General features: G+C 38.6%; 1 protein-coding gene and 2 long non-coding RNA genes across 5 annotated transcripts in view; 1 reads left to right on the top strand and 2 right to left on the bottom strand.

Annotated features, from left to right (window-relative positions):
- Positions 1-437, bottom strand: part of ctnnd2a (catenin (cadherin-associated protein), delta 2a) — a 265,108-nt gene extending 264,671 nt beyond the window's left edge. For all 3 annotated transcript variants that reach the window (XM_076888085.1, XM_076888087.1, XM_076888086.1), the window contains exon 1: positions 84-437. The gene's annotated coding sequence lies outside the window, so the exon portion shown is untranslated. The remainder of the gene's footprint in view (positions 1-83) is intronic.
- Positions 438-3,404: 2,967 nt separating this feature from the next.
- LOC101483274 (uncharacterized) lies at positions 3,405-9,514 on the bottom strand. The gene is made up of 2 exons (XR_191065.3): positions 9,463-9,514; positions 3,405-7,475 (listed from the first exon to the last, which is right to left on the bottom strand). It is a non-coding gene; the product is annotated as an uncharacterized LOC101483274 (long non-coding RNA).
- On the top strand, positions 8,875-17,602 carry LOC105940828 (uncharacterized). Its single transcript, XR_001167470.4, has 5 exons — positions 8,875-9,265; positions 12,094-12,219; positions 13,564-13,647; positions 13,899-14,021; positions 15,797-17,602. It is a non-coding gene; the product is annotated as an uncharacterized LOC105940828 (long non-coding RNA).
- Positions 17,603-17,706: the final 104 nt, after the last annotated feature.

The following is a 17,706-nucleotide window of genomic DNA, read 5'->3' as shown; positions in this document are numbered from 1 at the left end:
CAGAAAGCACGGGCGTCTGTGGACCCGACAGCTTCCACCTCTCTGCCCGATACTGTAAAGGGGAAAATAACGCGATGACTTACCGAAATGAGATCCTGGCCACTGTCAGGCGTCTCCTCGTTTCCCTACTGTCCCTGGTCCGCCCCTCTTTCAAGTCAATCCGCAGTGTGCTCAAATCAGAACGGAGCTGTGAGCCTTTTCGCTGCGTCCTGCGTCCAGAGTTGCCGGGGATGGAACAACCATTTGCCGGGATGCTGGGGCGGGGGTGCAAGGCATCCGCAGGGAGGAGGATGAGAGGGATGTGGAAGAGACGGGTGAGAAGGAGGAAGAGGCGAGGTACAAAAGCGAGGAAGGAAGAGAGAGAGAGAGAGAGAGAGAGAGAGGGCGAGCGAGCAGCAATGCACTGCAGCGACAGGGAGGCAACACCACCGGAGAGGAGAGGAGGCAGACAGCAGCCCTCCGTCTCGGTCTCGCGCTCACTCGCACATGCGCGCGCACGTGCAGTTCTCTGTTAATAGACAGATATAGAGCGCCATCTTCAGGTTGACGTGTGGTAGGAAGGTGTTGGGAATCGAAATCTCGTATTAAAAATCATCTCTTGCGTCAAGTGTACCATTCAGTTGAAACCTCCTCCATAAAACGCCCTTTATTCCCTCGTCTCTTGTGTCCCACCATCTCCGATCATATGTATGCCCAAAACCAACTCTTATCCTAAAGCAACCCAAAATCTAAATGAGACCCTTAATCCCACTGCTGCTGCACACACACGCTCCATGGCAACCAGGTCCCTTTGGGGGTTATGATGATGATCACCTCGCGTCGGTCCCCTTTTCCTTTCCTGCTGTTGCGTCGTATAAGTTTCCCAACGCCAGAAAAAACGGAGTATTTCTCAGATGTGTAGTTGTATCATGAGTTAATTGTCCTGGATTGACTGAGATGAGGACTGAACCTTTTATTTCATCTTTGTTCTTTATCTGGCTTCTAATTAACTTCCACCTTCTTCCTTTCATTCTTTTGATTTTTTTTTCTCTGTCTGTTTAAGAAGTCAGTTGTGAGAAATAGCTCTAATTAGCCGACGTGATCCTAATTTCTTTTTCAGTGTTGAAATGTCAAAACTGTATTAATAGATGTATACCACCACATCACTATTCATAAGTAAAGGCTTTTGCATTTATTTCCATATTATAAGTTTATTTTAGATCGCATAAGTTTAATGTGTGGCAGTATCGTAACTCTCCAGTTCATAATATTTTATATTAAATACAATTTTTTCTTCAACAACAGTTGTGGCATAAGTTCCTTTTTTCAGAAGAAGTGCAAAGAAATTAAACTACCCAATTTGGTTTAATGACTGTAATGTTTGGGTCAGGATGCTGTTTTGGTGGTAAGATAAAAATAAAAATGCAGATTTAAAACTCACTCTAATGAGCTGTGGGGCTTTAATGCCTGTTTTTGGTCTTTTGAATGGCTTTAGAATAGACAACATTATATATATATATATATATATATATATATATATATATATATATATATATATATATATATATATATATATATATATATATATATATAATGACAATCTGTTGTGCAGTAGTATCATTATGTATTTATTGTGATTTTTTTTTTTTTTTAAATGTCTTGTACTTTTCCCCTGAAGACAAATAAGCAGTTACAAATTGAACTGAACTCAACAAATAAGAGCTTATCTACCAATACCAGACACATTTACTTCTTTAATTCTTTTATTTGAATTTAATCAGATGGCAGAGCAATAGTCAACATTGCTCAGTGAAAGTAAGTAGTAAATACAGTTTGAGATTCATCCCCATGACAAATGCAGGTAAGCCTGACATCATGTAAGGTGCTCTTTTATTTTATTTTATTTTTTAAATTAATTGTCAATCAAAGTGAAGGATTTTGGCCAAACGGTGACTCGGGATATCGATCCCAAATATCTATTTTTTTGTTTATTTATTGTCAGTATGTGTGTGTGTGTGTGTGTGTGTGGGGGGGGGGGGGGGGGGGGGGGGTGTTAATAGCATCTGAGCAAGATTTTTTGAAATTATTAACAAGCACAGCCACTGACTCACCTCTCATTAGCTTCATCTCGCAGCTACGTCAGAAAGACAGGGAGGATGGTGTTCTCTCGTCACTGCAGACAGCCACATTTCTCCCAGACAGCAGCTGGTGTCATCATAAACAGGCAGAGTTGGGAAATTCAATACTGGAAACTGTTCTGTTCTTTTCAATCCATTTTAATATTTTTAACAACTTTATTTGCTGAACTTCAGTCAAGTCTATGTTTAATTAAAAGCATAGATCAACTTTCTATTGTAGCTACTGGTCTGCATATGTGTTCCACTTTTGTCAAGTTACCACAAAATGTTTTAATATTTCACTTCCTATGCCTGTTCGCATGCTTTTCTTTTTTGTGTGTTCTTTATGCGCTCTAACGCCATATGGAATCGTTTTGAATTTGTTGTCTTCATCTTGCACATATGGGCAAAACTAAGTTGCACTATCATCCCATGCTGTAAGCCAAAATGGAATTTAAACGCTAAACACTAAAATCTCTTACATATTGCAAAAGATTTGCCTTTATTCTTCTGAATATCTCTGCCTGCTGCTTACCAGTCTGTTTAAAGACCAGAAACCGATTTTGGTGAAGCTGGAGAAGTTAAAATATATATATATATATAAAAAAACAAAAACAAGGTGAATAGGGTGAGTTCAGTTTGTCTTCTGCCTCTTACTTCCGCTCCCAGAGGATCACGAATGGAACGCAGAAATGCAGGTTTAAAGATTTACCACTAGGTGGAGCCAGTGAACTTATTTGTCACCCAAATAAGTTAAAAACCATTCATATTCAAATGTTTGCGTCTCTGATATAGATTTGTGAAAGATAACGACACGTGTTAATGTTGCAAATTTAAACAGATTCATATTTTGGAGGATTAAATTGGCTGATTGAGTGGCCAGCTGTGGATTGAAGGAATGACATTGCTTTAAGCATTACGTTTGCAGCTTAAAGGTCATGCTGGCTCTGTTAACAGAGGCTTAGAAGTAGTTTGTCAATTACATGCAAAATATTTACTACGGTTGTGTCCCTAGAGATGTTTTACATAAAACATTGCATAATTCTTTCTTCTTTTTTTGGGTGGCGTGCCACAGTGTACAGTCATGTCCCTGGCATGCCCGCGAAGTGTGTTAAAGTCCACTCGTTGCAGGAAGTGCTGATTTGCCCTGTGTTGAAATACATTTCACCTACAGTGGACTCTCACAGTTACCATCAAACAGGCATATTTTAAACCATGTATCCAATGCCATTATTGTCTTTTATTCGGTCAAAAATGTGACCAAAGTAACCCACCAGCATTTGTTGGGAGAGAAAAACCCACACAGTGTTTTAACAATGCCTGACTTTATTAATGCACGGGAAGCTCAGAGACAAACAGGTTTTATTCAAATGGACTATGAGGTACAAGGAAACAGCTTTATTGGAACTAAAACCAAACAGCATGCCCTCTTCTTGCTGATCTTGGAAAAGAACTCGCATAGTCTGTGCTGAGTTACGAGAAGGACAAGTTTGGCATCACGTTCTTGAAGTTGGCTACGAAAAAACTGCAATGACTTCCTTAAAAAGATGATGACACGGATTGGTCCCTGCCCATCCGCCTCTTGAGAGCTGAAAGAACACGGACCTGAAGGGGATCCTGAAGACCGAGGTGGAGCATGTATTTAGCACACTGCAGAAGTGAAGAAAGCAGGATGAGGGGACTAAAGTGAAGAAATTTAGAGATGAGACTTAAGTTGGAAGTAAACAGGCCGAGATGATGCCAGCGGCGTGTCTAAAGTAGTGCACAAGCATTAATTGTATTGTTCAGCCCATTTGCTGCTCCCTCTCTAGTGTTTGAAGATAGGTGACAAATAAAAGGAAAATCTGAAGCCTGGTGATTCAGTGACTCTGCTATGCAGTTTGGAGGCATGCTTTTATCCTGATGCGGGTGTTCTCTTGGATGTAAACGCTCCCATTGCCAGTATGAAAATGATGTGACGTCACTGGATTTGTCTGGAACACAACCAAAAACCTGTGAGGGATTTTGGATCGACTCTCCACCACTATCATCAGGAAATATTCTCATGTGGCATCAAATACATACGAGAAACAAATCTGCACATAGATCATAGAAAAAAAAGAACTTTGACAAAACTACAGACTAAACCACTGTGGATGCAGCTGTGCTGTTAAGCTGAAGTTGTTTACGTGTGTGTGTGTGTGTGTTTGCAAGTGTGTGTCTGGGTGTGTGTGGTATTTCTGGTATTTTTGCTATGACAACAACGATATCAATAACAACTTATTCATTACATTAATGAAAAACTGCAATATAGAGAGAACAGATAATCCATCTGATCTCTCCATATTACAGGCCTCAGCGAGTGCAGGCCTGGCAGGACCAGGTCAGGTAACCAGAATCCAACTAGCACCCTCTGCATGTTACCTGTACACTGTTTTCCCGTGGAGGGCTTTTGTTTTCTTCTCTTCCTACTGAGCAAGTAATGCATTAAAAGAAGCAGGATGTCCAGTATTGCTGAAAACTATGACAGAGGTTTCAGGGGACAAGTGGCCACAACCCAGGATGTCGTGCCAAAAATTCTTGTCTGCCTGCTGAGACCACAGGGCGAGTCCAGAAGTAGCAACAGTAGCAGTCCACCTACAGTAATACTGATCATAACAGACACAAACAAAGAAGGCTAGAAAAAGGAGAGAAAGGAAGAGAGTCCGAGAGGTGAATCAGAACCGAGACATATTTCCCATCTGTATGTCTAAAATGTAGATGGGAGCATTAATAAAATGAAAAAAAGAAAGAAATATGCCAACATGTCTCTATTTACTTCTAACAAAAGACTGAGTAATATTCACGGCAATATTTGTGAATATACTTTTAAAATTATTAAAATAACAACAACAACAACAATAATAATTTGAGTTTTGTAAAATGAATATAATATGAAATACTAAAAAGTTCCACACATATTACCTTAACCTTGTTTATATGTATAGGGCTACAATAAACCTAAATAATCCTGACACATGCACAGCGAGCTGTTTGATGTGCAGCTAAAAGTAAGACACTTTCTATTAATTATGATTTTAATTTATTACCCATGTGAAGGCAGCTGGAACCGGTTTTAACATGCGTGTTCATTGTCATGTCACACATTTCTAGCACTCTCTGCACTCTTTACAAGTGACACATAAACTCTACACAAATGCATTACACTTTCATGTAATCTGTAAAATAATGGCCCTAGAATTCTAACTCGTGTTTTTTCTTGTTACTGTTTTGCTGGAGAACTGAAGAAGCAAAGAGTTGCCTCGGTTAGTGAGAGTGCTATAATCAAAGAACTTCCCTAAAACGGAGGATGTAAAAATGTAGCATACGGTAACAGAAAACCCCACAAGATGAGTCTTTCAGACAAGTTAAACCAAGTTCCTGTTTTTAGTTCTCTCTTCTTTTTTTTCCTTTTCTTTTTTAAAAAAAAGAAAAAATCACAACTCTATAGTCTGTCTGCACTTTCATTCATAAAATCTGTTGCGACACAGTTTTACAAGAAATGCTGTCAGTAATCTGTTTTCATTTAGGAATATTAAGCAACCGTGTATTCCAGGATGTGTGTGAAAGTCACACCCTCATGTCAGTCTTTCACTGTGAAAACTGGCCACAGTACATGCGGGTATGCATGCAAAAAGAGACTGAGACTGCAATAAAGAGCAAAATGGAATAAATGACTCTGATGTTTACATTAAATTTGTTTAATGGTGCAGTAACTGCAGCAATTCATCAATAGTTGTCAGACGGAGATAGCGGCATAAACACAGAATGACTAGATAAGATTGCATACAACAGGTCACGTAATATTCGCATGTACACGTCATGAGAGACAAAAGCAAAAGCATTAGGTCCAATTAGCATGCAGCCTTATTGCATTTTTAAAAATATGCGTTACAATTAAAGAGGAAACACAACCAAAATGATCCCCAAAATCTGACAAGAAAATAATAAAGCAACAATCTAACTACCAGACTCAGAGTTTACCTTAAGCCTTATGTTTGCTAACAATGCTGAATAAAAATTGAAAATTTTATTTACCTAAACATGGAGAATGCAACGTTCCTTACTCCACCTTGGTTTCTGTTTGGTGACTGACAGTGTGTGACACATCCATTCTTTCATCTGGGCAAGGCCACACGTGAACTTCAGCAAAAGGATCACAGTGTTCCCTTAGCTTTCCCACGGACGCTTTATACTTCAGTGATGTGATGCCAAAAATATGCATATCGTACAATAAAGCAAATCTATCAAGGTCAGCATACAGTGCATGCTGTGAAGTGAGCTAAAACAAGCAAAAACACTGGTGTGGACCTTTGATGATCCAAATCAGGTAAACGACAACACAGAGAAAAAGCCACTATCTCCCCGCAGATCTGACAGGTGTGGAAATATTTTTTTAAGAAGAACGTGATTAATTACTTCTAGTGACTAACCTACCCCTTTTTACGAGGCAGATTTCAACAGCACACTTTAAGCACATTAAGCCACATGCAGTATTGTAAGAACAAGATCTTGCATTTTATGCACTTTTTTTGCAAAGGCCTTGAGTGCAACACTTTGAAACTCCCCCACTACGCTTGTTGATATTTTTCATTGTACTCTAAGACATCAGCCTGAAAAACTAATTGCAAAAAAAAATTTTTTTAAATTAAAACTCGCTAATCCTGAGGAGTATTTTCTTTAACATTTATATAACTCTTTTCTTATTCTCACACTATGATTTACTCACAAAAGCTGCCACCTTTGTATTTTTCTAAGACAGCTTTATCTTTGCTCCAAGATCCTAGAAGGCCTGAATCATGCTTGATTAGCTTTTTTCCATTTTACCAGTAAACAATTTCCCGTAAGAAGGAAGTGATTTGGTCTAGTTGGGTGCAGGTGTCTAAAAGGACAGTAAATAAATCCTGTCCAGCATGCATGAAATACTTGACTGCATTCCTCAAGCAGTAAGAACGTCATTGTAGCCACAACAAACACCCGAAGTCCTTAATGCACTTGCTGCAGTGCTTGATGTGCAACCTTAATGTAAATGAAGGATTCGTAAAATGAAACGCTTCGACTTGCAGCTGACTGCAGGCGACGACTTTAAGCAACTTTATTGACGGAAACGTAATGATTTAAAAACATATGACATTGTGTGTCTCGGTTTATCCCACACATAGTTTGTCAGTGAATCAACAGAAACAAGATGAATCTTGCTGCGGAACATCATCAGCGTCTTTGATTGCTGTCTTGGATGCACTGGTGAGGTCCCACGATGCATTGCTGCCTGGCAACACTGTCATAATCTGATGGATGTCTTTAATTAGTGTCAATTCCACCACTGTAGCAGACATGTGCACCCACACATATTTTCCTTTCCTTAAAAAAATCCAGAAAAACACTATTACTGGGGCTAGATAAACTCTTACTGGTAACAGGCAGCGCCACTGTCAAAATAGAGTCAAGTGAAAGAGTTTGCAAGAAATTCAGTCCTTTTTCTTTTAAGTGTTTCTGCAATTCATCCTTAAAAAAAACAAAACAAAAACAAAAAAAAAACAAAAAACTCAACAAACCAAACCCAACTGGTTAGGAAGTGGAGCATTGTTAAGGTTGCAGCAAAAAACACAAAACAAAACTGTGGGAATCGATTGTGCAAGTAGTTTTTTCCCACAGTTTTTGCCATGCTTTGTTATATAAAGAGATTTGTTTGCAACAATTCCGAATAAGTTGGGTGCGTGACCTGAAATGCTACATATTACAGAGTTAACCTTTGACCTGGCTGCATTAGAAAAAAAAAATCATCATTGCAGAGATCTAATCTTAGACAGAGTGAAAGATGCTACCCCCCAACGAGTTTAAACAAGTTCTGTGTTAAAATTGTTTTGTGTGGTAAATCCATTTTGAGCCTCAGCTGTTGCCCCCTCCCACCTGTTTACAATGGAACAAAGCATCTCAGGTGGATTATATATTGGGGTGCATATGGCAAAATGTGCTTTTGTTTTTTATTATTTAGCTTATTCAGAACTGCTGTGTGTCACGTGGCCTTACCAAATCTTTAATCCTGACAGTATATTTTTGGGGAAATCCATGACAGTACCTTTAATATCTGCTTTTCACAGATCGTATTTATAGTCTTCTACTTCTTGGCCACGCAGGCTTGAAGGGTAGGAGAATAATTGTTTGACAATACTATGCCTATCTTCTCTGTCTTTTTGCAAAATCAATCTATTCACATGCATTATGCGGTATGTCCATATAGGTTATAATGGACTGGATGTGCATTTGAAAGCTCTAAAAGCATATTAAGTTTAAAAAAAGAGAGAGAAATGGGAAAAAAGAAAATATAGTTTTGACTTTAGCAAAAAGGGAAATGTCTGTTCCAGAAAGTTCACTTGTAATTGACTACACTGAGAATTATGTAGGGAGGTAGCATAACTACTGTAGATACTTTTAATAGATACATTTAAAAAGTAGTCGACCATGAAAATCAACGCGCATATAGCCTCTGGGAACATTTGTGACACAGCAGATTCTTCTCAGTAACATTTTCTGCATAGTGCTTTCATAGTACATGAATGAATGAATGGACAAAGTGGAAACATTTAAAGATGAACACGTGTGACATTTGGGTACAGAAGGTAATGACTAACATGCCATAGACGCAAGAAATAAGGAGGGCAAATTACTGATAGCGTGCACTACTCGGATTTGCCAGATTAAATATTAGGTCCATCAGCTTGGAGCTATATTTGGCAGTTTCACGAAAACATGAAAGCCTGCCCACAGCATGAGCTAAACAACGTGCACGCATCCTGCACTCTTTACCTCCACTCTGTCACAGCAACCTTTGGCGTCAGCGTACATTTTGCTATTTCGAGGTTGAATCTTTTTTTTCTTTTTTTTTTTACACGTTAATTTATGTTGAAGTAAAGTGAAACCTTAGCGAGGACGGAAGTAATGTCACATGCTGCGTAAGGCAGGACGTGATTCCTGCGTGATTCCTTCGCTCAAAAGCCACAAGAACCGCGGGAATAGAGGGAGGACGAACACGTATAGTTTCAAACTGTAAAGCCATAACTTTGAAGAATTTCAGCAGCAATGAAGACGCACTCGATACTGCCCGCTTCCAACATTAGCCCGAGGTGAATATGAATGAAGAATGACCAATGGTAAGTAATAAAGCATGCCACTTAGGTACACGCAAATGGCCTACGATGGTGACGCACTGAATTAAACTCACTTAAAACCATTAAATCGGTGACAAGTTAGCGCTGATATCAGGTCAGTGTTAATGCATGAATGAAAATGCAAACATGCAAAGCCAGTACCAGGTAAAGCAGCGTAGTCTAGCGTATTCGAAACTTACCGGGAGCTGACTACACGCGCATCCGTCTCACTGCCTTCTCCGACGAGCGACTGGCGCATTTACTGTTTAGAGACTTCAGAGTTTTCCACATAGGGGAATTCCGTGCTAATAACTTCCCATGTGCCAGTAATAAGGAAACTGAAATAGAAATAGGATTTACGGGAATTAGCTCATGGCTTACAGGAATTGGTAGATTAATGAAAGACTTCTTGAAATCCCACTCAAGTTTAAGTTCAGTAAGATACCAAATCATGCATTCGTATAAACACGCGCAAACCTATACATATGTTAATAAACTCCATACAGAAAGAACACATTGACTGCGCTAGAACCCAAGTCAAAAACAAGATTTCAGTTAGAGTACAGGTGACTAAAAAAGTAAAGTGATCCTACTGAATAGAGTGTGGAGTTCAGTACTTGACCAGTACCTGCTCATTTTAATTGTTTGGTTAGTTAAAAGTGTGTCAATTTCTAACTTCTTAATAGTATGTGGAGCAGTTGCTTTGCATTGTATTAAATAGCATTAACATGATTTGTTTTCTTTTAAAAAAAAAAAGTACATAGACATGTATAGTCAAGTAAAATGTGCAAACTCCTCTCTGAAATCGAGGGAAGTTTAAAGTAGTGTTGAATGAAAACTTTTGAGTACAGTCACAGTAACTCAGAATTGTGCTTGCGTCAATGTACTATCAATATTTCAGTTCGAGGAAAAACTTCTGTGAACCTACTGGAATTACCAAGAGTTTTGCTTTCGTGACTTGTAAAATGTAGTTGGATCATCGTCAAAGTCTCTGACTAAATGGGAAATAAAGAAACTTTTTGTGTCCACTCATGGCTGCTTCTAAAGGTACTTCGTCATAGTTATTCCAGTCAAGGAGATAAGATTTGGAGCATAGTTGTGGAGGTGCCCCTCCCTATTAATCGAGGGATACAAAGTCTATAATGTCAGTGTGGCTCTTCTGAAAAACTATTGGTGTGTCACCATTCACAGGACCTTTGAGGAACTGCATTGAAAAGATGCAAAAAGATGAAAAATGTCTCAAAGGTTTTTAAAGTCCTGCGTTTCAACAGTAAAAATAAATTACCTGTAAAATACAGAAAATTCATGATTTGTTACTACTTGAAAGGATCATTTCAAGAAAATGATCTACAATCCTGAACAGGTGAACTAAAACACAAGGGCAATAGTAGAAGACGTGCAGAAATCTTTACAATTTGCTAAAGCATGTGTTCACGTGTGAGAGAAATGCTAGTGCTATTTCCTTACTACTTCTACGGCTCACCTCTGAGGAGAGGTGAAACTGAAGCTAAAATCCCAGCGCTACACTTGGAGCAAAGCCTCATCTGAGTTGTGAAGCACGGTGGAGGGACCATCATGTTTTAGGGTTGCTTTTCTACTTCAGGGTCTCAGTGGCTTGTACTCCCTGAAGAGATCTCAAAATAGTACAAAGAAATTTTACAGGTGGAAATATCGACAAAGTTCTATGACCAGAAGCATAGGAATGTTATAATTAAATAGATCAAATTTTAGAAATATTTCATTAAGTAATGCTGGTAATTCAACAGGTTCACAAATCTTTACTTGCAACTCTGTGTAGTAGGTTTATGTGTAACATTATGACAATTATTTGATCGTTGCTTTTGCTTTTTTTGCAGTGTTTGGCTGTGGTTTAAAAATGTTAGGTGCATTAGTATGAACTGAAAAATGTATATAGTATTTTCTTTGTCTATCATGCAACCAGAGCTGTAAGCAGAATAAGAATGATCTCAGCTTTGGAGACACTAAATCGTGGTGCCTGGGAACCAAATTGTCCTAAATGTAATTTATTGTCAAGTGTGACGGAGGTTCCTCATTTGCTGTTAAAATGTCAAGACTGAATGAACATTTCAGCATTTCATTCATTGCTGGAAGGGTTGGCCACAAATTTCGGAACTGAACTGAACTCTGTCCGAAAACAACAGAAACCTGTTTTGAAGAAATACTTAATCCATGAGAAAACTTCTGCCACCGAGTGTCAGTGTTACAAACTCCTCAAGGCTTCATTTAAGACTGTGTCATTTTAGCTCATTACGTTTAATGTGACACTTTGGTAAATATACTTAAATCTGGAGAGATTAAGATTTGCTCATAAAACACTAACAGGTGGGACATGTTTTACGAAATTCAGTGAAAGATTCCATCCGTGACACACACAAATCTAATTCGACTATAAAAGAACTCGTTACCTTTTTAATCATTAATCCTAACAGTAGTAATCGCTCTTCTGTGATCAAAGGGACATTGTCATGCACCCACATATACTTGATTAGAAACCCTATTGCTACACATGTAGTGCAACGTATCTTCAACCTCATTTGGAAAAAAAAAATGTAACTCTTCTGTCTCCTACACATAGTCGAGACATATCGGGTTAAGTAATCAGCAGCATGCATTGTTTTTCTTGTGCATAACTCACGATGTGCAGTCTTTCCAGATTTGAAAGTCACCTGTGCATTTCACAGAGGAGGGCACAGCTGGTTGTTTAAAATGCTTTTTATGCAAATATGTTTTAGATTTTTTGGCTGACCGCTATGTTTCTGTCTCACTCTTTCTCTCCCTATATCCCCCACACTCTGACCCTAAACCTTAAGCCTCTTTTTTGCATCAGTTTCCTTGTTCTCCTTCTTCTACCTCTCTCTCTGTCCTGTGGTAGTGTACACCTTGATAACATCAGAAGTGATTATATCACCATCATTCAAACGGAACTGCAGAGGACAGTAAGTAAGACACTGATTCTATTTTTATGCCAAGTTTGTTTTAGATAACTATTTGAACTTACCATGTAGACACGCTGCTTAACCCCAAACATTGTGTGCTCAGTTGTAACTCTGTATGTATACAGATATATATCAGCTGGGCTAAAGGTCTTTGTTGTAATCTAAGAAAAAAGCATTAAATCTCAGTTACAGCTCAAAGGCTAATTCCCCTCTAATACAGATGGATTGATGTATCCCAGGATTTCAGTATAGATCATATTAACTGTACAAAAATCATATAGGTGTATATATGACATATGATCACCAAGGACGAGATGGAAAAAGTGTAATAGGAAGCAGCCAGGTTACAGCAAAAAATTTAGACACTGGAGGTGGGAATGGTGCAAAAGGAGCTGCAACCTAATATTTGGCATCAGATGTTGGACTTTCACCTAATCCTTTTTAAGTACTGGCAAGAAATATCTGGAGGCAGCTGTACAGGGAGAAGGAAACTAAGGCAAAACAAGGAAAAGAAGCTGGTTTGCGTGTTTGGCGTGAAACATGAAGTTAGAAAGAGTCACTCACATGCTATTTTAAGGTCAGCTGTGCAATTAAAAATACACGTTTAAGCCAGCTCACACTTCCTGTCAGTCTATAAATCTAACAAGTGGTCTCTGGAAACTTCTTTTCATACAGTGCAAGGTTACTACAGATATGCACTGTAAATAACTGCCATTTACTGTAACTACCTACTATTTACAGTATATTACAGTATTTACACACACACACACACACATATATATATATATATATATATATATATATATATATATATATATATATATATATATATATATATATATATATATAGCCTCAAGCTCCCAGGCCTCTGGTAGAGGACCCGAGCTTGAAGGATAAACCGCCCGCAGGGGCGTGCTGGGTGTTTATATATATATATATATATATATATATATAGACACAGTGCAAACCCACAACTACAGTTGCCTCTCTGTTACAATAATAGAAAACCCCAACAATCAGACACCCCTTGAAAGCAAGCACTCGGCGACAGTGGGAAGTAAAGCAGTTCCTTTTAACAGAAAGAAACCTCAGTATTTACAATTAAGCAAAGTTTGGGGGGGGGGGGGGGGTTGCCTTTAGTTGTTGTAAGGTTTTGATCGGAAGAAATATTGCTCAGCATCAACATTTTTCTCTTCTATCTATGGACACCACCAAAAATATTAAAAGCAATATGTCCTTCCAACATTCTGAAAAATAACAAAAAACACTAGTTGCTTTTTGAATGTTTGAACAATCTTTAGTGGTATGACTAACATTGACTACTTCATGTTTTGTTCATTCAAGACAGAAGAAATCACAAGCTTGCTGCAAAACTCAGACTGTTCAGTATTCTCACACAAGCTACGCAACTGCACACCAGGCAACGCAGTGAGTCATAATTATTCTGTATCTATCAGATAAAATGCATAATGATGATACATTTAGAAGGTAGCCCTTTTTAACATGCACCTGTTCACCACTGCTCTAAACAGTCAGGCATTGCATTACCATAATCATAATCGTAGCTGGACCCAGGTGTTTAGCTATGCAGCTTAATAATCATTTCAGATTTTGTAGTCGCTGATTGTACTGCATAGAGTTCATTGTTAAGTTTAAAAGGTCTCACCTCTCTTCTGCAGACGTCTGTGCGTACCTTACATAACCTAACCTGCAAAATGCGGAGTTTACCGTTTCTCCAGATGACTCTACAACTGATCACGTCCGTCGAAATTTCGATGAGTTGCCATTGTCGTGAGAAATCAGTAAGTCTTGACTTTTTACACATTATCTGATGTTAAGAAATTTACCCCAAGCCTAACCCAGCCACACTATTAAAACCACCTGCATGATATTTTGAAGGTCGCCCTCATCTCGCCTCATGTTACAGCTCTTACCATTCAGTATGTGCACCTGTCCTCTGAGGGTGTCTGGCACTGAGGTGCTCTGGGTTGCAAAGTAGGTCCTCTGTGGATCAAGTTTATTCTGTACATGAATGCTCAGTTGGATTGGCCTTAGATAGTCAACACCTTGGACTATTTGGCCCATTTTTCAAACTCTTTCTGGTAGGGAAGATTACTGCTATGATTTTTGTTTCTATTGCAGTCATATTGCAGTGCTTTGCACTCTATGAGTTATTCACTTCATCTGACATCAGCCTAAATGTTGTAGCTGATTGGTGGAAACATGCAGTTTAAGTTCACGTTTGTACTTTAAACCTTGGAAGTGACCAGCTTAGGAAAGTATTTCTTTCAGTTTCTCTGACTGAGATGCAACATTTAACATTGACAACTGACGGAATGGAATGTTGGCTGGCTGAAGCGTTTTATCTTGCCAGACAGTGGATGACTCACTGACAGGTGATGAAGCTGCCCGGCTTTAAGAGTTAATTCAAACAGAAGACTGTTTGTTTCTTAAACTACTTTACCTGGTAACAGGGTATAAGAGTAGGAGAGACTCGAAAGAGGCAGGAACTGCAGATTGGTCTCTCATTGGTTATGCTTGTGGTAATCTCTCCTCACCTTACTGAGGGAGATAATTCAAAGAATGCTATAGAAGTTTTTTACACAAACTATCATGGGAAAAAACAGCCCAAGTAGTTCTAGATCAGTGACGCACCGTGTTGTTCACCCAAATTAAATTTTAAGAGTTGGATCAGAATCAGATTATATGATTCAGATTCATTGCTGAAGTCTGAGTCACACAGCAGAGCAAACCGCGGACTCGCAGAGTGCACCTAGTCTGACCAGACAAGCTCATGCTTAAACATAGTGGCTCACATTGTGACATATTTGATTTGATTTATTTTAAACAAACTTGCATTGTGCAAAGATCAGCCACTTTTCACTCAGTTCTTCATGATGCAGAAGCAGGGAAACGGGCACACACACAGCAGCTCTTGTGGAGTGTTCCCAGCATGCAGTGGTTATATACCTCACAAAACGTGGAAACATTGGGTCCTGGTATTTAAGCTGGTGTTACTTAATACTTGCCTAAACAGTTTAACATGACAACAATAATACAGGAATACCACAGTAAATCTTCGAGATGTTGACTTGGGCTCCAAATCCCTTGGATGTGAATCCAACTGAGAATCGTACTGAAAGTTTTTCCAAATGAGTGAGCCTCACATTTCAGGACTATAAGGACCTGATGTTATCATCTTGATGTCTGATACTATGAAACGCCTTCAAAGGATTTGTGAAATCATCTCCGTGATAGAGCTGCCTTAGAAGTGAGGGAGACCTATGTAGGTGTTCGTAATGTTGTGACTGATGTGCTTTGAGTAAACCTCACATACATACTGTGGCATTGTATGGTGATTGTAATCTACGCTTCAGTTTTCTGTGCAAAGAGTTAAGTTGGTGTGTTTCAGTTCACAATAAGGGATAAATAGTCCTCAATAACGTGCAGGCTACGTTGCTGTGACAGTACATATTTGCTAAGAATGCCTTCATAATTTATCATTGTAATGCTAATTCCTTACCTTTATCCACTTGACTCAACAATAATTAGCATGTGTCTGTGTTTTACTGACTAGATCAAAATGCCCACTGAGAGTTTAAAGAGGAGAAGGGGAGCAACAAGACGAAGGAGGAACGAGGGGACGAAAAACAGAAAGCAGACTAAAAAACTGTGCAAAGCCAAGGCAATTCTTTCCGCCATGACTGAATGCTACCAGATGCTAAACTCTCTATAAATGGATACCTGAATCCAAACTCAATCACAGCATGAAGCTCAAAACTTGCATGCGCTGTCAGTTCCTCTGCAGTATGCATTGCTTCGGTGGATTATGCGAGGAGGAGCTTCCACTTCATTTAAGCTTTCCTGTCAAGTACCAGTATATTTCTGTAGCAGCTGTTTCAGGTGTTGTATGACTACTGACTCTTCAGATAAGTTTCCCAGCCACACAGAAGCAAAATATTCAGTCAAGCGGAAATGAAATTCCTAAGTCTTCCTAATATCCTGATTTCCCACACACTAAGGACCAGCTGCATATACAACCTTTTATGCAGCATCATGTGGACTACAAACAGTTTAAGGTGCATGTTTTCTTTTTTTATTATCACAGCAAAGCGTTTTAATAGCTGAAGTTGTGTTTAGCTATAAAAAGTGGATATGATTAACTTTAAAGGTGCTTAAACTGAACTTTGTTTTCGAAGCACTTGCTACGACATTAACTTGCACTTAGTAGTGGCTGCTGAAGCATGACTAGGAAATATTAAGGTGCTCAGATATAGTTTTGCTTTCACTTTGGATTGGAATAACTAGCCCTGGCAGATCTTTTTTATCTTGGTTATCTAAAGCTCCTCAATTTTTGTTTTTAATTTTCCTGTCCGGGGAGTTGTTTTAGGCTGTGTGTCAAGGTACGGTCTGAGATGACACTGTGTTGATTACTCATTGACAATGATTTATATATTAAAAGCATGCTTTGCCACAGTTATTTAAGCTCAGGTCACAGACCTTTTTTTTCCTATCCTGGGATATAGCTACAGTACGAGCTTTTACTGTCACAATCAGTTGGTGCTCTGATTAATGTTATCCACCTAAAAACTTTTTTCCCTTTTTACACAATTATAGAAAATATAAGCATGCAACCTTTGCTACATTTTGCAGCTATTTTCAGCACAGCAGCTATTTGTTTCCCGTCATGTAGCATACATTATGTACTACATAACATTATGTTGTTATGTAGCTAACTTCTGTCTTTAAACTGTATATTTAAGCTGATGACTAACATTGTATATAACATGGCATACTATTCAAAAAATATATTTATATCCCAAACAAAGATAAGGTGTGTGTTACTTATTAGTCAGACTCACAATTACAGCTGTCTTCAAAGAGGTTTATTGATGGTGGATGTACACGGCATTTGGTGCACAATCATATCCAGTCTAACAGCTGACGTTATCATTACAGGAAAACGCAGCCCTCCAGTAGGCTTAAACCTTTCTCGTGACGTAACGTGAATATAGTTTGTTACCGGGAATAAATGCCCTACTTAGATAATAATTAATCATGCACCTCAAGGAGAGATTTGTCCCCGCTCTTCCAAGTCCCACCATAAAATAACCTATGTGGGGGTCATCAAGCAAAGGTCGACAGCAAAATTACTTTAGTGTTGATTCTAAATACCTTAATGCACTGAACACTGACTCAGTAGAAACACTGTTGAGAAAGGGGAAGAAAAAAAAAAGCAATTTCAACACACTGAGGTGTGTTTTGGTTTCACACAATTCCAAATGAAACCTATTTTAATTCTGTAGAACATAAAAGAACAAATAAAAACCATACAATCACTGTTCAGTCAGTAAAAATGAAAAGGAATAAGAAAATAAATAAATGTATAAACCTAGTGGGAATAAAGGGAATGAGTAAATGCTACATTTGGGTATAATGTATATGGGATAACAGGTTTTTCCTGTTAAGTGACCTTAAAGGGAGCAC

Source organism: Maylandia zebra, linkage group LG9 (genome assembly GCF_041146795.1).
Source record: "Maylandia zebra isolate NMK-2024a linkage group LG9, Mzebra_GT3a, whole genome shotgun sequence".
Taxonomy (NCBI): domain Eukaryota; kingdom Metazoa; phylum Chordata; class Actinopteri; order Cichliformes; family Cichlidae; genus Maylandia; species Maylandia zebra.
This window is presented reverse-complemented; position numbering and strand designations above follow the sequence as displayed.